The sequence below is a fragment of the Stigmatopora nigra genome, chromosome 23 (genome assembly GCF_051989575.1).
Source record: "Stigmatopora nigra isolate UIUO_SnigA chromosome 23, RoL_Snig_1.1, whole genome shotgun sequence".
NCBI lineage: Eukaryota > Metazoa > Chordata > Actinopteri > Syngnathiformes > Syngnathidae > Stigmatopora > Stigmatopora nigra.
Window position 1 is genome coordinate 5292124 of NC_135530.1, and position 27045 is coordinate 5319168.

The 27045-nt window shown below is 36.8% G+C and overlaps 1 long non-coding RNA gene across 1 annotated transcript in view; it reads right to left on the reverse strand.

The window, feature by feature from the left end:
* The window catches only part of LOC144181048 (uncharacterized), a 62636-nt gene extending 42549 nt beyond the window's left edge, over positions 1-20087 (reverse strand). The window contains exon 1 of the long non-coding RNA XR_013324602.1: positions 20008-20087. This is a non-coding gene — a long non-coding RNA (uncharacterized LOC144181048). The remainder of the gene's footprint in view (positions 1-20007) is intronic.
* Between the last annotated feature and the right edge of the window lie 6958 nt (positions 20088-27045).

Sequence of the window (27045 nt, forward strand, 5' to 3'; positions counted from 1 at the left end):
GTACTGACGGTGGAACGATTCAAGTTGTATTCCCGTGCAACGCTCACCACTTTCTCACGCGCATCAAGCTTCTTTATTATTGCCATTTTTGTTTCAAATGAAATGGCTTGCCTCTTCCTTGCACCTCCCTCACTAAAACCTTTTCGCTTTTCACCAACCATATTGAATAATGGATGCACAAGATATTCAATGATAAAAATTAAAAATGTTCTTTGCGCACTGGAGATACGTCACGCATGTCCAGAGGAAGGTAGATGCTGGGTGAGTTGAGCTCTCACAGCGCCAGGCGTCGGTATTAGCGGCGGAAAGAAGCACTACTCGGAAATATGCAATACAAAATCGAACTTATGAACATTTTTTGACACAAACGCAATTTGCAGACATGTTCGTATGCACCGTTTGTTCGTAAGTTTAATGTTTGTAAGTAGGGGAGCGTCTCTACACACTAAGGAGTCAAATTTTTAGAGTTATTGTTTCAGTATTGAGCCTAGGGATATTCCATGCCTTTCACAAACTATTTTTTTATGCTTGGTCCCGATAAGAGTCTCTATAACACGATCAAGTTGTTAAAGATTTATGACTCTGGCATTGTTATATTAAGAACATGATATATTTTGAATATATGATGTTTTTATCCTCGTTGAGTTAAAACCGCTTTAGGCTGACTTTGGTCATAAAAAAATTAAAAAGACGAGGATGGTGAAGGATGAGAATTTCTACTTGACTGCTTCTCTCATTACGTGATGGCCTATTTTGGCTAAATATGGCGTTCCATCTTCCATCCATGCCACCTTGCAGCAGATGGACGGGCGGTGACTTGGAATTCCATTTTTACTCCCCTTTATGATTGCATCAATTTCTTCAATAGAAAATAAATGGGAGATAATGCATGAATTGAAGTTAAAGCGCTTCCATATTCATATATTGAATTAACATTTTTGTTGTACTTTCCCTGGCTCTTAAAGAATTCTTTTCTTTTTACCTCATTGGTATATTACAAATGAGCTTCCTGATGAATTAAGTGATACCACTTTAGTGGTTTTATTCTAGCTGAAATGGCAATAACGAACTCATACTCAGCTAGTTCAGTTTGCAGTCCATTCCACGACAGAAAGGTGCTGAGAATCCAATCAAATCTAAATCGCTGAGATTGAACTTTCTCTGTACCATCAAACATCGTATTTGGGATTCAAAAGGCACTTTTAGCCGTACAAATCTCAGCAAACTAAAACTCATAATGGCAGGGCTGTGTCCAAGCTTTATCTCACTTTGTGGATTTGAGGAAACACGCTTGGACGAGGAAATGAACAAGAAAGAAAAATAAATGGAAAGGTAAGTACAGATGAATGAAATAAAAATAGGATTAAACTACTATATATAGATTAGGGGGGGTCAAACTCGGGTTGGTTCGCGGGCTGCATTAACATTGAATTCATTTCATGTGGGCTGGACCATTTTAGATCTAATATTAAGCCTAGTATTATTATTATTGTTTTTTAATTGGATTAAAAAACCTGGATCTAAAGCCCTAAATAGTCAGTTTTTATAGAACCAAAGCAATGTTAATTTGAGCTTTTTTACTGAGCAATGGAACATTTATTTTAACCATGTTATTCATTTCAAATGGAAACAAAATATATTTTTTTTAATTATGTTCAATACTATAGTAGAAAATGGAAAATATCTATATATTTATTTTTAGATCTTACAAAATGCGCTTTGAACTAAAAACACTTAAAAAATGATTAAAAAATTTCAAGAATTGATTTTAAAATGGGGAAAATCAGCAAATGTAATGTACATCTATAATCTTCATTTGAATTTGATCCGAAAACAGAAAGTCGGCACTCATAATTTACTTTCTCGGCCACACAAAATGATGCAGCGGGCCAGATTTGGCCCCCGGGCCGCCACTTTGACACCAGAAATGATTCATTTTTTTTTTTTTTGTTACGTTGTATTTTGAACTTCAGGTAACCCAATCACTAACCTGGTACGGTTTAAAATGTCCCATCCATGATTCCCAAAAAAGTCACAATGCCATTCATTTGGTCCAATCGAGCCAAAGCAAAAATTCCCATACTAATTATCCCCTTGTTGACTTAACTGTCACTCACTCAGTCATACAAAAACAGAAAAACCACTCATGGGAATTTCCAGATATTGTTTGTTTGCGCTACAAAGCTTTTGGTCCCCGAACGACATCATGCAACCATCTTAAGCTACTATTAATTAGTCGCCACACTGTTTTTGTACAAAAATTAAGTGACTACGAGTCCTCTTGAGGTTGTCCGTCGCCATATTTTTTTGGCAAAATGTCATCAGTCAGTTCAAATGAACAATAGAAAATATCCGGTCATCGTCTGAGCCTGAGTTGTCTTTTTTTTTGAGAAAATGTTGAACTATTGCAATTTTGGTGAATCCCACAAGCCAAACACTAATACAAAATGTAATGTATACATCTATATATAATGTATTTTCCAGCTACAGGGGTAGAAAAGTCTATTATATGAAAGCAGGCGTGTCAAGAGCGATAAGCCCATGTAAAAGAATTGTGTGCTTCACTTCCGCTTTTCAATATATTTATAGAATATGGAACACGGCACACTGCGTTACATTTTCTGGGAAGCTATTCAGTTCTAGTTTACACTTTTTAAATCTTCTATTCATGTGTACAGATTCATACGCCAGCGGGCATGGCTGAATTGGGTGTCGGGCTGAAAACTTGCATAAACAAAAGAAGGAGGGAAATAAACATGTGTGTGTTTGTTTACTGGTCTGATGTTTTGGTTATTTCAACGATGGAGAGGCCTAATTTATAGCAAGGCTAATTCTAACTCAAGCTTTTCAAAAATAGAAAGTCGGAAAGGTAATAATAGCACTGAAAATTGCATACGAGAGTAGCAAAGTGGCTGATGAGTCACTTTTTTAGAGCAAGGGTGTCGGGTTGGTTCCCGGGCCGCTTTAACGTCAACTTGATTTCATGTGGGCAGGATCATTTTAGATATACTATTTAGATTTTTTTATTTTATAAATGGATTAAAATCCCTGGATATTCAGTTCTTTATAGATCTAAAACAGTTTATTTTAGCTTTTTATATATATTTTTAGATTTTACAAAATGATTTTTGAACTACAAATAGAAGTATTTATTAAAAAATTACAATTATTGATTTTTTTTATTTAACTTCTACTCAAATTCATGTGAGCCTGACTATTTTAGATATAATATTTAGATTTTTTTTTATAAATGGATTAAAAGAACTGGATTAAAAGCCCTGAATATTCCGTTTTTATAGATCTAAATCAATGTTTATTTTAGCTTTTTTTATATAATTTTAGATTTTAGAAAATGATTGAATTAAAAACTGAAAAAAATGGATTAAAAAAATACAATTATTGATTAAAAAGGGGGAAATCAGGGAATCTAATATACATCTATACTCTTCATTTTAATTTGATCCTAAAACAGAAAGTCGGCACTCATTTTATACTTTATATATACCGCACAAAATGATGCGACGGGCCAAATTTGGCCCCCGGGCCACAACTTTGACGCATGTTTTAGAACTAAAATTAACAGTCCAAGTAGGCTGAGAGTTAAGTTTGCTTCTTTCGGGCAAGCAAGTAGCAAGTAGTACTTTTGGACACTTTAAAAAAATGTGGAATATTATGTTAATGCTACAACTGTTTCTTGCATTTGAAATCAGTTTTGCACATTGCCCAAAAAAAAAAAAAAAACAACAACCCAAAAACCCTCCAGAAAGTATGCGCATATATTAAAGAAATTCCCAGACAAGACAAATGATGGCATTCAACTGTACATCCGGTTGTGTTAAAAAGCGCCCGGGGGAGGCGGCATGGGGACAACTTCAGACATTGAAAAGCGGGGTGAAGATGTGAAAACCTTGCTAAACATTTTTGCTCGACATTCCAGGCTCATTTTCTACTTGAGCGCAAATTCAGAGAAGCGGTGTAAAAGCCTTAATACATAATTCACTGCCATCTGTCCACAGCACATGTTGTGTAATAAAAGCTGTCTCGTCAACGTCTCTCGCCCTCCCGTTGCCACGTAGGAAGACTTCCACTTACTTTCTCGTGTCCCTCCCCGCATCTTTTACACGCCAACCTTTTCATGCCTTCTCTTCCTTTGTCTGAAGAGCATCCCAAACGCTTCTCGCCGATTGGACTCATTAGCGTTTGTCATAACTCATCTGATCTCAGGTCGAGGAGGACATTGTGTCTCTGCCGGTGGGTGTTTGTGTAAACGCTTGCCAACACTTCAGGTTGTGGAGGTGGCCGAGAAAATAACCATGTGTGGAGCTTACTTTGTTAGTCCTTAAAGAGTCAGAGGCTGTCGAGCGTGGGAGGTTAAGTGGCGAGCTTGGGTTTGTGTCTCTCTGTGTAGGTAGCTTACTATTTGAGGGCAGAGTATGACTATTCTTCTTCAATAAACAGCTTATTCATGGCAGGAGGATCTCGCACAGACCACGCCCAATTGGGTAATACAAGTACAGTGGTGCCTCTACTTATGAAAATTTCTCAACATACAACATTTAAAGGTTACGGAAAACTTTAGTGAGAAAAAATTTGTGACAAAATCCCACCCAAAAATTCCAAGTTACGAAACGTCAAACTAAATTAAAAATGTAAATACTGTTCTTGAAGATTTTTTTAAAATTATGATGATTGGCAAAGAAGTTGCATGTTTACGTGCGTAGTACCTCGAGATACGAGTTTAATTTGTACCGGGACTAAGCTTGTATGTCGATATTCTGGCAACTCGAACGAACGTTTCCCATTGAAATGAACTAAAAACTAATTCATTTGTTCCAACCCTCTGAAAAAACACTCAAAACTGGATATTAGATTGGAAAAAAATGTTTTATGTCTTCTAATTTGCCATCTACTAACAAAGTAACACACAACTAGTGGTTTAATATTTCTAAAATGTGTTTAATAGAACTAAAATTAGATAGATTTTGCAGAGGGTAGAGACAGGGACATAGTATTGGCCACTTGGCTTTTTTGTATCTCGAAATTTGTCTGGTATCTAGAGATTATTTGCTCCAAATTTTACTAGTATCTCGAAATGCTCATATGTCAAGGTACCACTGTATATGTTTTTTCCATTGGAAAATGCATGTATCATTTATTTGAATGGCTTCATGGATTATTTTCTTATCTAATTGAAATGTATCTGCATATAGACATTTGCATTTCTACTAAATTGTAATACTTTAATTCTTAAAGAGTATCAAAAATGTTGGAACGAATTAGGCCAACTCAAGATCAAATAAGCCTCTACATCCAAAAAAATCCAAGTTCCTAAACTGCTTCTGGAAGGAATTTCCACTGAAAATTGTAACATTATTCATTTTTTTTTTTGGAATCCTTGAATTCTGCAAAAAAAAAAGGTCCTACTGTGTCGATACGTTTCCACCTAAAAGGCTATTTAACGATTGGTGTCCCTTTAAGATCCACTTTTAGTCATTACTTTCCCTCCCCTCACCCATTTGCATGACTGGCAATATATTTTCTTTTCCCTCACCCCAATTATTTAGCACTACAGAGGCCATAGAAGGTTCTGCTCGCTTGGCGAAATGCTCTCATAGATCACCGGCACCTATTTCCTCGTCTTCCTCGGGCCAGTAGTGGAGGAGGTGTGTCTGTTTTCGTAAAGTGCTTCTCTTATAAATCCTCCTCTGTCTGCACTAGGCAAAAAAAGTGACACCAAGGAATTGTTGCATTGTTCTAGTTCGCTAAACCCTGAAGGTAGTCTAGGAACGACTAGGGCTGCATACATATTTAAGACGGAGCTGGGAGGAGAAAGAAAAAAATAAAGACTCCTCCAAGAGCTAGCTTTGAACATGTATTATTCCTTCTTTGGCTTTTTGCTTGTAGCAATGATTTTATTCCAAAGAAATGACGAGAGTGACCATAATGGCAAAAGGCTCGTATGTACGACTGACTGTCAACTACTATCTTTAGAAAATGTTTTGGGAAATTGATGTAAAAATATTCCAAAAAGGGACAGAAAATGTGATGGTGATAAGTATCGGTTCGTGCAACAATTGGCCGTTCCCGTGGCGGTATTTTTTTTTTATCTCCTTTTGAAATGACTTGAGATCGTACACTGTCTAATAGTAGAGTTGGAATCGCCTGGTGTTGGATGGTAATATGAAGATTTCAGAAAAAACTCATTACTATTTCAGTCGTAGAGGTCACGGTCAAGCCACCTCCCCGATATTTTCAATTTTCTTGTATTGCTAACATTCCTAGCTCGTTTTATTTCCCTACCGTATCATTTTAAGTAAGCTTAAATCCGTCCAAATGTCCTCCTTTATTGCAAAACAAGCATCAGCCCAGCCGAATATCGAATGCCCCTGGCAACAACAATCGTGGAACATCCTCTCAGGCCAAAACTGAAATTGGGTTATGCACAAAATCCATGTCTGTCCCTTTGGGTAAGAAAAGCAAAAGCAGGGTAACTGTTTCCTCTAAACCAAAGGTGTCCGACATGGGTTGGTTCGCGAGCCGCTATAATGTGGGCCAGACCATTTTGGATATAATATTTAGATTTTGTTTTTTTTTTATAAATCGATTAAAAGAACTAGATTAAAAGCCCTGAATATTCAGTTTTTTATAGATCTAAAACAATGTTTATTTTAGCTTGTTTTATATATTTTTTGCAGAACGGTTATTGAACTAAAAACAGAGAAAAATGGATTAAAAAATGACAATTATTGATTTTAAAGGGGGAAAATCAGGAAATGTAATATACATCTATACTCTTCATTTTAATTTGATCCTAAAACAGAAAATTAGCACTCATGATTTACTTTCCCGGGCCAAACAAAATGATGCGGCGGGCCAGATTTGGCCCTCAGGCCGCCACTTTGACACCGGTGTTCTAAACATTATGCAATATATTTTGCGGTGATAGATGGCACGATTCTCCTATAGATTTGTGATAAGAATTCATGTATTTTCTCAAATGTTAGCCGCCTCCACCACCCTTAAAATTGCCTTAAAATGGTTGACTTTGACAATTTCTTTCGTATAAGACGGCCTCTGTTTCACAATTTTCACCTCCGTATTCCTCGTTTTAATAGGGAGTACAAATGTGTTACCTTGAACTAAAAATCTAAGAGAAATCATGGCATGTGATATTTATGATGGATTACACATTATTTGGATCAATATCATAAGCAAGTTAATGTTTTTCTTTGTAAATGCAAAAGATCTGATCAAATTACTCCATTTAAAAAAAGGAATATGTCTATCTTGACGGAATTTTCTTAGCCCAAGTTGTGGCAGCCATAATGCTTCTAATGTCGAAATATCGTGATTTTTTTCGATGGTTCATATTACTGCAATAGTTAAAGAACAAAAAATAACAAGAAAATGCTAGAATTTCTTTCTTGAATTTCACTCAGACATCAAAATATATATTTATACTTTCTCTACTTTGAAATAAATGGCCGCAAAGTCTTGTTATGGCGTTTTGTCATTGTCACCTTGCAATTTTGTACATGTCAAGTCTAATTTATGCGCATATAAGCCGTACCTTCAACAAACTGAAAACGTCAATGGCTCAAATAAATGGCTCACTGGCTCAAACATCATTTGGACATTGACTCTTTATTATTCCAATTTCTGTATTTTTATTAAAGGCTGTGGAGTAGCGCATTCAAAGTGCCTCGGTAATATAAGCCATTAGAAATGACATTTGAAAATTGGAGTAAAGGCTCCCATTTTCATATGGACTAATTCTAATTGCTTTCCCACACGCAATTTTCTTTAACACATCACCTCTCTTTGTGTCTCTGTGATGATTGTCTGAAATCCTTAATGTACCGTATTTTCATGACTATAAGGTGCACTTAAATGTCTTAAATTTTCTCCAAAATAGACTTATAACCCAGTGCGCCTTATATATGAAAAAAACAGAAAACCAAAAACGAAAAACCACCACTGTCGGATATTAAAAAAACACAAACGCCTGAACTGAAACAATACTAATAAATATGCAGATGCCATCTTAGTTTACAACATCTTCCATCATATAGCTCCTCCCCCACGGCAAGATTTTATACAAAAAAATCCAAAACATCAACAATGGCTGGCTCTAGAGGTGACTGTGTTGTGAGTGCTTCATACCTGGAAGTCAATAGCAATTACCGTAGTTTCACGACTATAAGGCGTACTTAAGTCTTAAATTCTCTCCAAAATAGACAGCGCCTTATCCTACAGTGCGCCTTATAATACAGTGCGCCTTATATATGGAAAAAATGTCATTCATTGAGGGTGCGCCTTATAATGCGGTGCGCCTTCTAGTCGTGAAAATACGGTACTTACTGCTATTCCCCAATTTATAACCTTAAATCAGATTGCTTTTAACTCACAAGGATTGGACGCCAATGGCCGTCCATAGCGGGAGAAAAAACGAAAAAAACAGACTCAATTTGTTCCCAAACAACGAGTTGAGACTAGACAATTCAATCATCTGAAATATTTCCTTTCACTTCATGCAAAACAAAAGAAATGATTAAAAGTGCAACGTTTCCAATTTCCTCCAGGGAGCAAAAAGGTGATTTGGGGGAAAGATTCCGACAGAAAGGTAAGATTGCTTGCGGAATCAAACGTACGCGCCACGGAATGAGTCGGCGCTCGACGAAGGCAAGTCTATTGGTATTTGGGAAAATTGAAAAATGGAGAAAAAACAAAAAAAACGGTGGAGATGCCAGCCAGTATAGAACGTAGACACCCACCAACGTAGACCTTCCGATTAAAAAGTGTCCTTGTTTTGGAAGATCTTTGTTTGGAAAGAAAGTAGGCCAATTGAAACACCACTTGTAAACTTTAGAAAAGACACATTCCGATTTCCAAAGAGCTTTTGTCAATGGACGAATACCATTCGATTTCCATTGTAGCCTTTGTGTTTTTGCCACACGTTGGTGTGTATGTACTTTCTTATTTACCCCATTATCTTGTCCTGTATTGTAATGAAAAATGCAGCCAGGGCAAATGCAAAAGCACACTAAGGCTATATTTATACATCCGCGTTGGACCTATGAATAAGTCATTAAGGCCATGTAAGGAGATAACATTTCTTGGTTGACTCCACAGCATCTGAATGTTTCTGCTTTAGTGAACTAATAACCGGGATATGCTTTCATGTTCTGGTCCACTTATTACAAGCTCAAATGTGACAGGAGCAAAGCAGACAGGAGAGGGTTTTACAATCTCAACCACCGCAAAGACGTCAAACTACAAACAATATGAAATTAAAGTGTCAAATTTTGGACTAATCACAGTGACCAGAGTTAAAAAAAATGCAATTTGCCAGCACTTTTTTGGGGTTATTTTACATTACAATCTAAAATAATTGCATGTGTGGCAATTTTATAAGAATTCACACAGTTAGACACGGTATTTAGAAAGATTGATTTTTTTTTTTTATCTCCGACTGACCGAAAGAAGTGTTTTTCCAAAGTCACACTGACTAAGATGATTGGCAAATAAGTTCTTTTTGGAGTTCTTGTTTGTTTATGCGTGTGTGTGCATAGTACCTTGAGATACGAGCTTAATTCATTCCGGGATTGAGCTCATATGTCGATATTCTGGCAACTCGAACGAACGTTTCCCATTTAAATGAACTAAAAACTAATTAATTTGTTTCAACCCTCTGAAAAAACACCGAAAACAGGATAATGGATTGGAAAAAAAATGTTTTGTCTTCGTATTCGCCATCTATTAACAAAGTAACACATAACTAGTGGTTTAATATTACTAAAATGTGTTTAATAGAACTAAAATTAGATGGATTTTGCAGAGGTTAGAAAGAGGGACATAGTATTGGCCTCTTGGCTTTCTTGTATTTCGAAATTTGTCTGGTATATAGAGATTATTTGCTCGAAATTTTACTAGTATCCCGAAATGCTCATATGTCAAGGTACCACTATATATGTTTAGTATTTAGGTGCCATTGGAAAATGCATGAATAGTTTATTTTAATTACTTCATTGATTATTTTCTTATCGTATTAATATTTATCTGCATTTCATACAAAATTGTAATACTTTTATTCTTTAAAGCTATTAAAAAATGGTGGAATTAATCATTTTTTCATCTCTGAGTGACCGAAAGAAGTGTTTTTCCAACGTCGTACTTTTATAGAAATTCCTTAAGTGACAGGTCATGTCTTTACTATAAAATCAGGAAGGCGTTTTTTTCTGGAAAGTGGCTTTACTTGTTCTTCAATATCAACATGGCCATTTGTGACATTGTGTCTCTTGATGTAGAGGCAGAACGGCAGGGTTCAATTAGTCCCATTTGTCACTGTCTCGCCAAGCTTGTTTACACATTCTGCCAGGGACGATCAAGTCCCACCAGTGACACACCAGCAGCTTGCTTGACATTTTCCAATTTTGTTTACGGAGCTATTTTCGTTAAGTGCCAACCGTTGGTGTTGATTGCAAGATAAGAAAAAAAATAGTCTGCCAACTACACAATTGGAATTTCTCCAGTCTACATTCATAATTTACATGCTATTTACTAGATTCACATTTGAGGAAGGCGGAGGAGATATGCGGCAAAACACATTGTATTTCAGCTCTTTCTGTAATAGACTTGTCTAGTTGACAACTGTATTGCTACGTTTTCATATTGGCTAAAAAAAATAATGCACCAATGCATCGAATATATGACTCTTGGTAACATTGCAATGTACTATGAAAATGACAAAATGAATTGGTTACAAAAGTGATTTCATCACTTAGATTTTTCATGAGTAGAGGCGGGTTTTAGCACTAGATAAGATACATATAAAAAAGTGCATCCGTTAACAGCACATATGAAACATAAGCAGAAAAAAGGACTTCTAAAGTATTAACATACTAATCACTCATCATTAAAGTAAAAAGTATAAAGTACAAAGTAAAAAGGAATGTATTAAGAAATATTAAAATGTAGTTTAAAAAAGATAGAGGGGCTGAAAAACACGAAAAACAAATAAGATTGGACAGAGGTACTGCCACTGGCTTCCGCGTGACGGCGCCATCTTGGGGAAAAATAAAATTGTGGACAACGTCGGTGGGCCGGATTAAAAAGCCTAACGGGCCGTAGTTTGCCTTAGATCCTTTAAAAAAATGATAAAAGTACAGTGGTAGCTCTACTTGTAGAATGTATTGGCTCTAGAAGCTTAATGTAACTTGGATTTTTCATAAGTACAGACAAATATGCAATGAATTAGAATGATTCATTCACCATATTTCATACCAAGATGTATCCATGCCAACAAAAATAGAGAAAAATATAAGGAAATGATTGACTAAGCCATTAAAATGAATGAGTAATGCAAAAGACGTTTTCCAGAAGGTGAGGAGTAGCAAGTGGCAGCTCAGTAAACATACCAGAACTTCACAAAAAGAAGTCGCCAGTTTTGTCAAGTTTTTACTCATCTATTTTGAAACTTGAAGAACACAACGTGAATAATTTTGGACGTAGCCAACGCAGAAACAAAAACAATCTGTTTTTTACGTGAAGAATGTCAGCCATAGCCAATGCAAAGACAAAAACAATGTGTTTTTTTTTGACAGGTTTCGTATTCTGGAACACAAGGTTTTACATGGAAACCTAAATATTTTGTATGCAGAAGCATTGACAAGTCGAGGTGCCACTGGATATTTGAATAACCACATCTTTACTGAGCACCAATGAACAATCTGTATGAAAAACGCTAGAGATGAGATGCTTTTGAAGTGGGCTGTAATAAAGCACGCCAGCGGGAGATCAAAAAGACGAGATGACAAAGCAGGATCCTGATCCCAAGTATGAGAAAAATAACCGAAATTTTTTAAAAAAATGAAATAAAAGAAAAAACATTAAAAAATCATACACGGCGGAGCGACAATCCGACTCCAGAACGTCAACTTAAAAACAAGCCAAGTCACATTAGCATAACATTTGAAAGGAATCCCCCGCACTTGGTTACGGCGGCTCTACTAAAACGAGCCAAGCGTGGATGGGGGAAAGTTACAAGAGTGGTTATTATATAGCGGACGCCCGCGCGTCACGCTTCTGAGTGCTATTGATGCAGTGCGTGGTAAGGGGCGGGGCTAGGTCAATCTCATGTCGCCATGTGCCAACATATGGCGCCCGTTAAAGCCGTATTTTGCTTGGGGGGAGAATATTATCAGCACAGAAAAGACGGGTAAGAAAAGAGAAAGGTTGCGATAAGAAAAAAGGGGGAGGAGGGACAAATGAGGAAATGCAAAGCGCTTGTCAAGGAGGAGAAAAAAAGGAGAGAGAAGAGAGAGAAATGGAGAGCGCAGGTGAGAGCGAGCGGGAAGAGTGCAACGGGAAAAGCCAGGAAGCGCGTCTTGAATTATGAATGCGTCGGTAGCTGCATTGATGGGATTCGGCACGCACTACACTTTATGGAGGAACCAAACCTGGTTCTGTTGGGGAAATTTTCCTCACAGGTTGGAAACTATGTTAAAATTGTGGTAAAAAAAAATATTTATGAATGAGTCATCTTATTTTGGAGACTTTATAATGAATGGTTATGTATTAAAATATTTGTATATTGCCAAGTAATTTCGTAATTTCGACATATGATGACAATTAGGCTTTTGTCGAGTCAATGATGATAAAGCCTATGTCCGATTATTATTCTTATTATTATAATATTGGTATTAATGGGGGCAATAATTGAATGGTTATATTCAAAATGGAAACTAGTGTTTTTGTTGGTTTGTTATAATCCAAATTGATTGTTTTTTTAATTTATTTATCGCCGCAAAAAAAATTTTTTGAATGAATAGTCATCTTATTTTGCACACTTTGCAATGAATAATTAGATATTAAAAGAATATTTGTATTGTGTTTGTATATTGCCAAGTAATTTTGTAATTTTGACAAACGCAGCCTGTTATGATGACAATTAGGCTTTTGTCGAGTCAATGATGATGACAAAGCCTATGTCCGAATATTATTATTATCATTATTATTATATTGGTATCAAGGGGGAAAAAAATTGAATGGTTATATTCAAAAATATGGTCAAAAATGTTCATGCAAATTAGCGGGTGTCATGTGACATGGAAACTAGCGTTTTTGTTGGTCTGTTATAATCCATTTTGATAGTTTTTCTTTTAATGTATCACTGCATTGTTGCATATGACGAATAAATTATTTGGTTGACTTGTCATTACATTTCATCTGTCTGTATTTGAGCAATCATAAGTTGAAAAACGACTTTCCAACATAAAAAAAATAAAAATCTCAACTATTCAAATGCATTTTTCCAACTGTTTTGAGTGTTTTTTCTCTGTTGTTTGGAACTAGGAAGCTGTCACTTGAAGAAAGTTAAAAAGCCGAAAAAGAAAATGCACTACAAACAAAGAGAAAAGCACAGAATGTTGAAAGGCCAGGGACGAAAGAGGAAGACAATCAATCGCGGCTAAAGACAGCCGCAATATGAGGTGACCGACAAAGAGAGAACAATTGTAACAAGACTGAAAGGATAGTGAACAGCAGAGGATAATGAAAGTGAAGCAGAGAAGTAAGTGGACTGAAAATGAAAGTCCCAAAGACATAAAAGTAAGAGAAATGGACAAAGACTTAACCAGGACAGAGAGGCAAAGAAGAACATTTATGGCACAAAGGTCAGAAGAATAACAAGTGGGATGTTTCATTTGACCTTGTGGGCAGGAATGCCAGAGAATGAAAAAGAAAAAAACAGTAAAAAAATGGTCTCAACCCTTCACTTAAGTCCTTATTTACTGTTAAATCACTTCTGGGTCATTCACTACAGTGTTCCCTCGGTTATCGCGGTTAATGGGGACCCGGACCACCCGCGGTAAGTGAATTTCCGCAAAGTAGGGATGCCCCTTCAAAAATGCTCAATTATAATTTAATTTAAAAAATATATACATATTTTTTGTACCCACCCCTGTATACAGTACACAATATAGAATACGGGTAGAGTGAAATTCATGTTAGAACAAAAAAAAACTGTAAAATATGTTGTCTCAATGTAATATTTGTATTTTTTTTCCAAAAAAAAAACCCTGCGAAGCTCTGGATCCGCAGTGGCTGAACCGCAAAGTAGCGAGGGAACACTGTACCTCGAAAGTAATGGATGTCCAATCCGTTTTTGACTGCAGATTGTCAGCGAATCGGATCACCTCTACGCCATTGAAACCCGATCTTACCACGATCTAATTCACGAGCAGGTAAACGCAATATTTTGCCGCTCAGACGGCCTTTTTCATCACCCATATCAACACATCGGATCAAATATCCTGTAAGCTCCATTGAGACGAATGAAATGCAATCAGAAATGTTCCAAGTTCTCTGCTTTGCCAATTTGCTCATTTTTTAGCACCGAAACAACGCCGCCACGCTTCCTTGTAAAAACCAAGCCATCTTTTTTTTCTATATCTCTCCACCTAAATCTCGCCTTAACGCCGCATCCGTTGGCATCGGCCAGCGACCATCCGACATCCCCTTAATGAACATCTCTCTCACGTTCGTCCTTGGCTGAGAAATCCGCGAACGAGCGTGAATAATGGCGCCCCGAGCCAGCGACTCACTTGAATGAAATGCGGGCCTCGCCGTGAAAAGGGTCACATAACGCGCTTGCAAATTGCCTTCTTACATACATTTGATTTTGTACCTGACGCCGCTGTAATTCATGGCGAGAAAAAGGACGACTGCCATGAAAACGATGCCATGTTAAGTCATTCGGGGGAACAAAACAGACATTTCTAGCGTAACAGCGGTAGCATGTTTTACTTATGATGAGAATCCTGAGAATGCTGCCTGGAGTTTCCAATCCATAAACCGCAACTGCTGTGGTTTGGTAAAAGCATTCATAGGGTTGCAGAAGGGAATTTAACAATTACAGTCTGTTGTTGATGGCGATAGGTCAAATGTCTTTCCTATTTCTGCATCCTCACTCACTTACTGTGACAACGACATTTCCCGAATACAGGATGAATAAAGTTATCCAATCCAATTACTTTATGCCTTTTTTTGCTCACAAATCTACGATATTTTCTCGCATATCAGCCGCCTCCGCGTATAATCTATATCCTTAAAATTGCCTTAAATCCATTGAATTTGACAATTTCTCGCATACAAGCCACCTCCTGATTCACAATTTAAACCTCCATATTCATGGTTTTAATATGGAGTACAAATGTGTTACTTTGAATGGAAATCTTATACGTATACATACACATATTTATGTATTATATATATATATATATATATATATATATATATATATATATATATATATATATATATATATATATATATATATATATATATATATATATATATATATATATATATATATATATATATATATATATATATATATATATATATATATATATATATATATATATATATATATATATATATATATATATATATATATATATATATATATATATATATATACATGCTTATTCATTGATATATGTATTAACTTATTAACTTACTTATTAGCTATCTATTTATGTCTAAAATGCATTCCTATTTCTGCATCCTCACCCTCTTGCTACTGTGACAACGACATTTCCCAAATACGGGATAAATAAAGTTATCCAATCCAATCCAAGTAATGTATTACTTAACGAGCAGCTTTCACATAGAGGCTTACTATACAGTATTATTATAGGACGTACGGTACACTTGCTCAACCAAGAACCTTGTTATGTTGACGTTGTCATGCAACAGAGGCTGTCAAATATGCGCACAGACGCCTTCCATCAGCTCTATGTCACACGCTCTGACACAATTGTGTGCCCGTGTGTGTGTGTGTCTGTGAGTGTGTGTGTGTGCCTGCTCACAGTCAGTAATGGGATTGTGAAGATTACACTCCAGCCATTATTGTCATGTCCGTGTTCGACAAATGCCTTTCCCTCATCGCATAAAGAAGATGACAGCGAGTCCCTCATCTCTGTCCATTTTTTTAAGACACTCATCTGCAAGTTGTCTTAATTAAATGAATGGAATTTAATGATTTGCTGTCTGTCAGTCATCCCTAACGATGAAAGACTGCAACAATAAACACACAGTCATAAAAAAGAAGGAAAAAAAGAATCATTTCAGTTCCGTAAGCAGCTAAAAAGTGGTCCAAAAAGAATGTCCGTCAAATAAATGTGACTTGGACAGCTAAGGACTGCGAAGAAGTATGTCTATAAAATTAAAATATATATATATCTTGGAAGAAAACACAGGTGGGTTACATAAGAAGTATTAAAGCATCAAATCTATACCTCCTATGCGGCCATAACAATAAAAGACAACATAACAGTAAGACTGACTGAGTTGAGCTGGGATTGTACATCTGTTTCCCAGATTCAATTATGCCCTCATGTTCTTCTCATTATCCCAGTTAAAAAGCAACAAGTATGATTAATGATGGCTCCTATTTTTGCTGACTATAAGTCGCACCTGAGTCGCAATTGGCTAACAATGTACAATGAAAAAAATGAGTCGCATTTGAGTGCTATTTCTGGCTGCAGTTTATCAATTTCTCAGAAAAGGTACCGTATTTTCACGACTATATGGCGCACTTAAGTCTTAAATTTTCTCCAAAATTGACAGTGCACCTTATAATCCAGTGCGCCTTATATATGGAAAAAACAGAAAATCAAAAACGAAAAACCACCACTGTCGGATATTCAAAAAATGCCTGAACTGAAACAATACTGTTAAATATGCAGATGCCATCTTAGTTTACAAAATATTACATTATATAGTTCCTCCTCCACTGCAAGATTTTATACAAAAAAATCCAAAACATCAACAATGGCTGGCTCTAGAGGTGACTGTGTAGTGTGTGCTTCATACCTGGAAGTCAATAGCAATTACTGTATTTTCACGACTATAAGGCACACTTAAGTCTTAAATTTTCTCCAAAATAGACAGTGCGCCTTATAATACAGTGTGCCTTATATATGGAAAAATGTCATTCATTGAGGCTGCGTCTTATAATGCGGTGCGCCTTATAGTTGTGAAAATATGGTAATAGTAAAATAGGAAGGAATAGACAAAATTGATACCAGTTAATGTAATGTATATTAACAGTAGCCTACAAAACAACATAAGAAAAGAATGGAAAGATACAAATCGCCGAAGCCAGCCAAATTAGGAAAAATGTACGCTTTGTAATTAAATTTAACACTGATGCTGCTACTAATTATAGAAACGTAAGAACACATAATACAGACACGGAAATTATTGCGATGCATTTAATAGCCGTGAAACATTTCCAACCAACTTCACTTTAGTTTCTGTGATTTTCTAGAAATCCGCCGCCTTGGGTGGCGTAACGAGCCAAAGCGCGCCACGTCGCCACGCGTCTGCTCACGTCAGTTTACATAAACGCCGCTTTGCATATCAGCTAACCACGGCCCCCCACCATTGATTCGTCATCCGGTTTGTCTGCTCGTTATTTCATTCAATCATCAGTCAGTCAGTCGTCACTCGGCATCTGTTTCTAAGCGCGTCTCCTAGTCAACGCCGTTTAAAAGCAAGTTCGTCGCTGGCCGGCCGCCCGATGCTTGTCCGAGTCATCCTCGCCAGTCGTGATTAATCAGCGTCATCTGCAATCAACGTAGTGATGGAAGTGAAACACGGATAACGACTCTACCCACTTTGGTTGTGTGCTCATTAACAAACTCAAAGGATGGTTTCCAAGCAAGTCCTTACACGGCAAAAATCATACTACAAAGGTAGTCTGTGTGTTTAGTAAGCAGAACTGTCAACTTGTTTTGGATGATTTCGAATTGTGTACGCTACATGTGTCAAAGTAGCGGCCCGGGGGCCAAAATCTGGCCCGCTGCATCATTTTGTGTGGCCCAAAGTATATCATGAGTGGCGACTTTCTGTTTTAGGATGAAATTAAAATGAAGAGTATAGATGTATAGTAAATTTTCTGATTTTCCCCCTTTTAAATCAATAATGGTCATTTTTTATTCTATTGTGTTTAGTGTTTTTAGTTCATAAATCATTTTGTAAAATCTAAAAATATATTTTAAAAAAGCAAAAATATACATTGTTTTAGATCTAAAAAAAACTAAATATTCAGGGCTTTTAATACAGTTCTTTTAATTAATTAATTTAAAAAAATGTTCAATTTTTTATAGATCTAAAATAATGATTTTGAACTAAAAACAGAAAAAAATCCCCGAATATTATTATTTTTTTATAGATTTTAGCTTTTTTTAAATATATTTTTAGATTTTACAACATGGTTTTTGAACTAAAAACACAGGAAAATGGATTAAAAATGACAATTATCGATTTAAAAAGGTGGAAATCAGGAAACTTAATCACATCTAAACTCTTCATTTTAATTTGATCCTAAAACAGAAAGTCGGCACTCATGATTTACTTTCCCGGGCCACGCAAAATGATGCGGCGGTCCAGCTTATGCCCCCCAGGCCGCCACTTTCACACACGTGATCTACAAAAGCTTGAATATAGTACATACTGATTGGGCACTTTGGGGAAAATTATAGACTTTAAAGTGTGCCCCATGTGAGTAAATATGTGCGGCATTGTGTTTGCACGGTTTATTAAGGCTTAATACGGGGAATTGCAATCATGAATATGGGGAGCAATTGGCTAAAGTTGACTGTTATGAGTAAGATTATCATCTGATAACCGTCCAATCAGAGAGAGGCTTATTCGTACGTCTACTGCCGTCAATGGCAACCACTGAGATGAAGCTAATCCACTCACGCCAGACGACCGCCGGGAATATTTTGCTGATGTTTATTGTGAGTGTTGAGCTCCAGAGCGCAATACTCGATGTGTCTCAAGGAATAAAAGATAAAATCACTTTGGCCCAGGCGGCCTGATAAAAATAAGAATAGAAGAAATGCCGCCAGTCACATTGTCACCCTACGATTTTTCCCTCTTCGCATCCCTCCCATTTGCAATAAAATGCAATATGGCAGCCTTTTTACAATATACCCAAGCCTAATATTGCACAGCAATAATTTATGAGGTTTGAAAGCTTATACTAGCAGAAAATGTGAATTAAATAGCCACATTATGACTCATTATTGGTCTCCGATATAGAAATGTAACACCAATGTTGCTGCTGGAGGACACTAATTATCGAAATGTAAGTTTTTTGTAAGCAAGAAACACAGCAGATCGAGAATTTAGCATATTGGAGGCCCCCACCGTAATATAAAGTTGCATTCAATACAAAGAAGCATCTTAATTGTAAGAAAACAAAGGAAAATATGATGAGAATAAAGAGTCAAGTCATTTCAACTATTGTCTATGTTAAGTATATTTGGGTACAAAACTGCTCTGTGTGAAATTTTAGGAGATTTTAGTAATATTGAGAGTAATATTAATGAGATTTCATAAAAGTTGGGAGTAAAAGTTGCACAATTATGATATTTAAAACTTTACATTTACTTTTAGTTGTTCAGGGTTTGCAGACAGACGTAATGTTAGTAGATTTAAGTAATATTGAGAGTAATATTAAGGATATTTCGGTAAAGTTAGGTACAATTATGAGATTTAAAACTATATTATTTACTTTTAGTTCTTCAGGGTCAGCAGACAAATGTAATATTAGTAGATTTAAGTAATATTGAGAGTAATACTAAGGAGATTTTATTAAAGTTGGGAGTAAAATTCATACAATTATGAGATTTAAAACTATATTATTTACTTTTAGTTGTTCAGGGTTCGCAGACATACACAATGGTGACATTAGATTGTGTGGAAAATTACGTTTTGGAATATCCTGGGGGATTTATTTGATTCCTGTTGATTAAACTTTGATGAGAATGACTTAGTATTGTTAATTTAGGGGACACATATTTAAGTTTGAAGATTTTTTTCAATGCAAAAAGTGTGCTACATCTTAAAAAAAGGTTAGGAAACACTATGTCTTAATTATTATGAAGTATATCAGTAAGTAAGTTATTAATAAAGTACATGTTTTCTTACCTTTGCGCCAGGCTGTTGGTGTCAAGTTGCAATTTGTCCTCTTGTATAATTTTCTTCTTTTCGTGCCTTACTGAAAAAAACAGAAAAAAAGGATATGAAAACAATGCACAGGTCATATTTTGGCACAATTAGAAGCGAACTTATATGACTTGATTTGCAACTTGATTGTCAAAGAGTAGCTTTGTTATTTTTTTGGCTAGTCAATAAGTCACGGAGGAAGATTTACATCACACAAGAGGGTGAAAAAAAATGAAGGTTTTTGTTCAACAGTTCAACTTTGACGGCTGAATTTGTCAAGCACAGTGGGGAGAAATGACTGATGTATATGTGCTTAATAAGTGATGGATGGTGAAGGAGGCGTGGCTTATTATTTTTTTTTTCTGTAACCTAGCAATGCACCTTTTTTATTACAAAAAATAAGGTGAATTTTCAACTTTAAAGGGAGCAAAAAACAGAAAAGGTTTGCCAATTTTTAACTAGGAGGAAAAAATGTAAACATCAAATGTGAAAAAACAAATAAATGTCATGTTGTCGTGCAGGTTTTCAACAGTGTTAGCTTGAGCTGTAAAATAAGCAATTGTTATTGTTTTAAAATGTATAAATTAAATGGACCGAATTTGGTTGGAGTGACATTTTAGGAGCACATTTTCATAAATGGTGGTTTTGTTTAAAGCATTTTTTTTAAAAAGGAACAGAGTTTTTTGTCCTTTGCAAAAACTAAAATCCTTCCAATTTGAAGATATATACTGACAACTACACATTCAGTATATTGTAAGTACTGTGACAGACATGTAGTTTGAAATCTGAAAAAATATACCAAATCAAACTAAATTTTAAAAATATATAAAGGAAACAAGTCGAAAAAACAACAACTTTCAGGACTATAAACCATATCTAAGCTGGACAGTGATTTTCTGGATAAACCAATTTTTACATCACTTGACCACCAAACAGAACTTGCCCACATTTGTTGTACCAATTAATTCCCCCCCCCCCAAAAAACAAGTAATGGTGTAAAGTGACAGTTAAGAACGGCCAACAGTAAAAGTGACAAAAATAAAGCAGATGGAAATCTGTTTAAAAATGTATTTTCAATACTAACTGGCAATAAGGGCCCAATTCAAGCTTCTTGTGTGGTCCAAATTCAATGCCATTTTCATCTTTTACTGTGAGCCAATAAAAACTGGCTGTAGTTTTGATGAGCCCCACTCTAACTGACATCAACATTTTGTCATTGGCCGACTTTGTTTGTCCCGTCCAAACTCTCGTCACCTTTCCAACTCCATCAACATCGGCAAATCTATTATATTGGCAAAGGAAAGCACTTTTTTTTTGACTTTGCAACCAGTCTTTTAAGCCCTCTCAGCATCCTTCTTTATTTGTTTATCTCCTTCTCCACAGAAGGAAGGATGGCTGACACGGATCCAGACGGACCAAAATGGAGCTGCTCTTGCTCTCATCCTACTCCGATTACACCGCCCGCTGGTGTCTAGAGCCAAAAGGATCTTTTATACACACACAAACACAAGCTCGCTTGGAGGAACAGTACATATAGATGTTACATGGATCCAGGAAACGAGTTCCCACGTAAATTCAAATTGAATGTCAATCAATAACATCCAAGGAAACAACTGGATGGTTTTTTTTTGGAATTGAAACATCAAAGAATATTGCCTTTTTCATAGTTTGGCTAAGTCTGCGAATTACCGTATTTTCACGACTATAAGGCGCACATAAAAGTCTTAAATTTTCTCCAAAATAGACAGTGCGCCTTATAATTCAGTGCGCCTTATATATGGAAAAAACAGAAAACCAAAGACAAAAAAACACCACTGTGGGATAGTAAAATGTAAAATGCAAGTGCCTGAAATATACAAAAAAATCCAAGACATCAACAATGGCTGGCTCTAGAGGTGACTGTGTAGTGATTGCTTCATACCTGGAAGTCAATAGCAATTACCGTATTTTCACGACTATAAGGCACACTTAAAAGTCTTAAATTTTCTCCAAAATTGACAGTGCGCCTTATAATACAGTGCGCCTTATAATACAGTGTGCCTTATAATACAGAGCACCTTATAACACAGTTTGCCTTATAATGCAGGGCACCTTATAATACACTGCCTTATAATACAGTTCACCTTATATATGGAAAAATGTCATTCATTGAGGGTGCGCCTTATAATGCGGCGCGCCTTATAGTCGTGAAAATACGGTATATTATATTTATTCACTGTGTCTGCCAACAGCTTGTTTTGTTGTGATTTTTAAGCTTTAGTTATCCCTAACAAAAACGGTTAATATGCTTCAATAACAGATGCCTATTCTGTTTGTCTTCCCTATTTGACTATAATGTTAACATTAAATGTTTATTCTGGGTTTCTGATAAATAACAAAACTACCCTCTAAATATGCCGTCTCCGAGCTAGCATTTAGTATGGCGGTGGGTTGAATTCCCTTTGCTAAACACGGATGTGTTCAACTCTAATGTAGATGCATGGGTTTGGAAATTGACGCTGGGATGTGTGATTTCTTCTCACGTACACATCAAATGCCAAATCAAACATATTCTACTCATTTCCACCCACACACTGGGGTCCCACACACGAGATTGCTCAAGTGTGGCGGTGCCATCTGTGTCGTGAACAAGGGGGTCTTTGCGGTGTGCCCCCTGAGGGTCGGCTTTTCCCGCTCTCAAGTATACGCTGATGTTCCACAGCGTGGTTTTCTTTGATGATAACAGAAAGTCTACTCAGACGTGTTCTCACGCACCTCAAGTGTACACACACACGTATATTCCGCACAACTACATGTGGAAAGCTTGTTTCTTTGTTTTGCATCAACATGTAGTTCTACCCATATATTATCTTAGATTCGATTAGATTAGAGGCCAACACACTAACCCAGGGGTGGGCAAACTTTTCAACCCGGGGGCCACATTGACTTTAAAGATTTGACAGATAGGCTGGGTCAGCACAAGATATGATACATATAAAAAAGTGCATCCGTTAACAGTACATATGAAACATAAACAGAAAAAAAGGACTAAAGTATTTACATACTCATCATTAAAGTAAAAACTATAAAGTACAAAGTCAAGTTGAAAAGAATGTATTAATAAATATTAAAATGTCATTTAAAAAAAGATATAGGGGCTGTAAAACACGAAAAAAAATACGATTATTAAAACGTCTCGTGAGCCGGATGTGGCCCGCGGGCCATAGTTTGCCCATGTCTGCCCTAACCACTCACACCACTCTATGAACAGAATCAAGAATTAAAAGTATCGGTTAAAACAAATCTAAAGTAGCATGCCTGTCGCTGTCCATGGTACTTTTCACCTTAAACGGTTGTACCTAATATTGATCATTAAATTATCACCACAAATTTGATTAGATTAGAATACATTAGATTAGATTAGAGGCCAATTTACTAACCACTTGCGCTATCAAGCATCCCCCATGAACAAAATCAAGATTTAAAAGTACCAATGAAACCAAATCCAAAGTAGCATGCTCGTCGCTGTCCATGGTACTAGTTAACCTTACCTAATATTGCCCCAGTGCTTTTTTGCTCCCCCTCTGGAGCCGCATTTTTTTATATATATATTTTCCCACCAGAGAGCTGTCACAAAGATGAATTGGCTAAGCAACAGAGCTGAGGATCTATCGGTGGCGCCTTCAAAATAAGCAGCCGTACTGGAAGCGCTTTAAAGGCATGCTAGGCAGGAAATAGAAGTCTTATAATCCCAAATGTCTCTCGGCCACTATGGACACCCTCCCTAGACAATATGTTCTTCTTCTTCTTCTTCTTAAAGCGCAGGCCCTGCGAATTGTTTCCTGACTCTCAAGAGGAGTACTTTAGTCCCAGATGGCCATGCTACCCAAGTGGAACCTTTACATCGGCCCTCATTCTGACATTCTTTCAATCAGAAGTGAGAAATGACATCTCTGAGCTGTAGGCAATGGTTCCTCCCAATCCCAAGGGAGCCCATTAGACTAAAAGACGTATACTAAACGAATATTCCATTCCTTTGGACTTCTCGTCTCCTCAACTGAAACTGAAACAATTCAACAAATCATGAAACGTGTGGTTTTCTTTCCATTTTATCCACTTCACGCTCCCTTTACTCCGGTTTAATAAAGACAATGAGAAAATGGAGGGAGAATATGTACGAGGTAAGGTGTTGGAGACGACAGAATGAAGAAGCGGGTGGGGGAAGCCTATATTATGTAATGCTATGGTCTCAGTGTTTTTTTTTTTAGATGTCAGTGAATGCGCGGGTGTGAACACTATACATCCGCAGTATTAACCAGGGCGGCTACGTGAAGGGGAAGAGCAAATAATGGTCCCACAGCACCATCTGTTGATTGCTCTGGGGCAACAAGAAAAACAACCCTTGTGGCTTTTTATTGGATTTTGTTGCTCGCTTGTATATGGTCTAAATGAGACATTAAGCTATAAAAAAAACTAATCTCAAACTAGAAGGGGGAAATCATTTTAGTACAGATTAACGTTAAAAATATGCAGACACTACTTGACTTTTTGTCCTTGGGGGAGACTTTTGGCATCAGTGAATTGTAACATAACAAACAGAATGAAATGAATTTGGATTACAATGAGGACACAATCAAAATAAATTGAAGCTAACCTTACACTAAACTTAATTCTAATTTTGTTTTGAATTTGTACACCTTTTTTTTCTTTCAGCTGTTTGTCCCGCCTCCATCCTGACTTTCATTATTGATGGGCCTTTTCATCTCAAAGTGCTCGCATCTCAAAGTGCTCGTATCTCAAAGTGCTCGTATCTCAAAGTGCTCGTATCTCAAAGTGCTCCTATCTCAAAGTTGTCCTATCTTAAAGTGCTCGTATCTCAAAGTGCTCATATCTCAAAGTGCTCCTATCTCAAAGTTGTCCTATCTTAAAGTGCTCGTATCTCAAAGTGCTCATATCTCAAAGTGCTCGTATCTCAAAGTGCTCGTATCTCAAAGTGCTCGTATCTCAAAGTGCTCGTATCTCAAAGTGCTCGTATCTCAAAGTGCTCGTATCTCAAAGTGCTCGTATCTCAAAGTGCTCGTATCTCAAAATCCTCGTATCTCAAAATCCTCGTATCTCAAAATCCTCGTATCTCAAAATCCTCGTATCTCAAAATCCTCATATCTCAAAATCCTCATATCTCAAAACCCTTGTATCCCAAAACCCTCGTATCTCAAAATCCTCATATCTCAAAATCCTCATATCTCAAAATCCTCGTATCCCAAAATCCTCGTATCTCAAAATGCTCGCATCTCAAAATATTGGATCTCGAGGTACCACTGTATCATGTTTTCTATCCATTCATTAGCCCCTCCAAGTCAAAATGGATTGGACGACAGTCGAAAATAAAGGCCTATCATTGAAGATGTCATATTTCACTGCCAAACCACCCTAATGTACAGGGGTCTCGCTTTCAAAGCAACAAGGGAGACAATTACTGGGAACGTGACAAATTCATTTCCAACTATCGGGTCATGTTTTCCCTCACTTTTTGCAGCCAGTGACATTTTCAACTGGCAGTCTTTTGGCAGAAAAGCTCTCACGGCGTTTCAATCAATACGTCCCCATTGATCAAGGAGCCATTAAACTTAGGCGATTAGACGCAAAGCTGGTAACACATTCCCTCGCCGGTAGGTTACGAGCACGGTAATGTCCTGAAATTATCGATTGGACCGTAGAAGCCCACGTCCACGCGGAAACAAAAGAAAAAATGGATGTAAAAAAAGAAAAGGCTGCCAGAAATCAATATTTATTTTACCCAACGGATGGCACATTGAAAATCCTGTTAGCAGGGAAATTCTATTCATCACGTTAACAACAAGCCGTTTTATTCCCAGTCGTTCTGCTTTCTCACAACAATTTCCGATTGAATGGCGCTAGCATGACCATATTAAAAAACACTAGGAAAAGTAATCCCACAACAATTGGAACAATTCCTTTTGATGAGGTGTTATTTTCCCAACATGGCATTAAACATGATCTCTGGGTATCATAAATGACTCGCACCCATGGAAGAGTCACCCCCGACATAAATGTATCCTCCAGAGGAAACGCCTGCATGAGCATGTTCAGCACTGGCGAGGAAAAAATATTCCCTAGGGGGACGCGAGCTGCCTTATAATTGGCGACAGCCTTCAAATCGGGACTCCTATTGAATTTCGATTCTTTCCTTATTAGGGCGGTGGAGGGAAAGAAAGCCTTTGATCGACTTTGCTCTTAATAGGAGTTTCTCTGGCTCACTTTCTTGTTCTTGGAGACTTTCTGCAATGCGCATGGGATGCTTTACGCCAGGGGTGTCAGAGTTGGTTCGCGGGCCGCGTTAACGTCAATTCGATTTCATGTGGGCCGGACCATTTTAGATATAATATTTAGATTTTTTTTATTTTTATAAATGGATTAACAGAACTGGATTAAAATCCCTGAATTTTCAGTTTTTTATAGATCTAAAAAATTCGATTATATATAACAGTTTATCTTAGCTCTTTTCAGATATTTTTTTAGATTTTACAAAATGATTTTTGTACTAAAAACACGGAAAAATTGATTAAAAATGACAAGTATTGATTTAAAAGGGGAAAAATCAGGAAATGTAATATACATCTATACTCTTCATTTGAATTTAATCCTAAAATACAAAGTGGGCACTCATGATTTACTTTCTCGGGCCACACTAAATGACACAGCGGGCCAGATTTGGCCCCAGGGCCGCCACTTTGACACCTAGATATCAAACAACTTCTGGATTTAAAAGGGGGGAAATCAGGAAATGTAATATACATCTATACTCTTCATTTTAATTTGATCCTAAAACATAAAGTCAGCACTCATGATTTACTTTCCCGGGCCGCACAAAATGATGCGGTGTGCCAGATTTGGGCCCCGGGCCGCCACTTTCACACTGGTGCCTTACTCTGTGAAACCACTAAAAATAACCACTATTGAGGTCAATGTCAAGTTCACTTCAACTTAGTCCCTTGGCATCAAAATACCAAAGTAAGACTT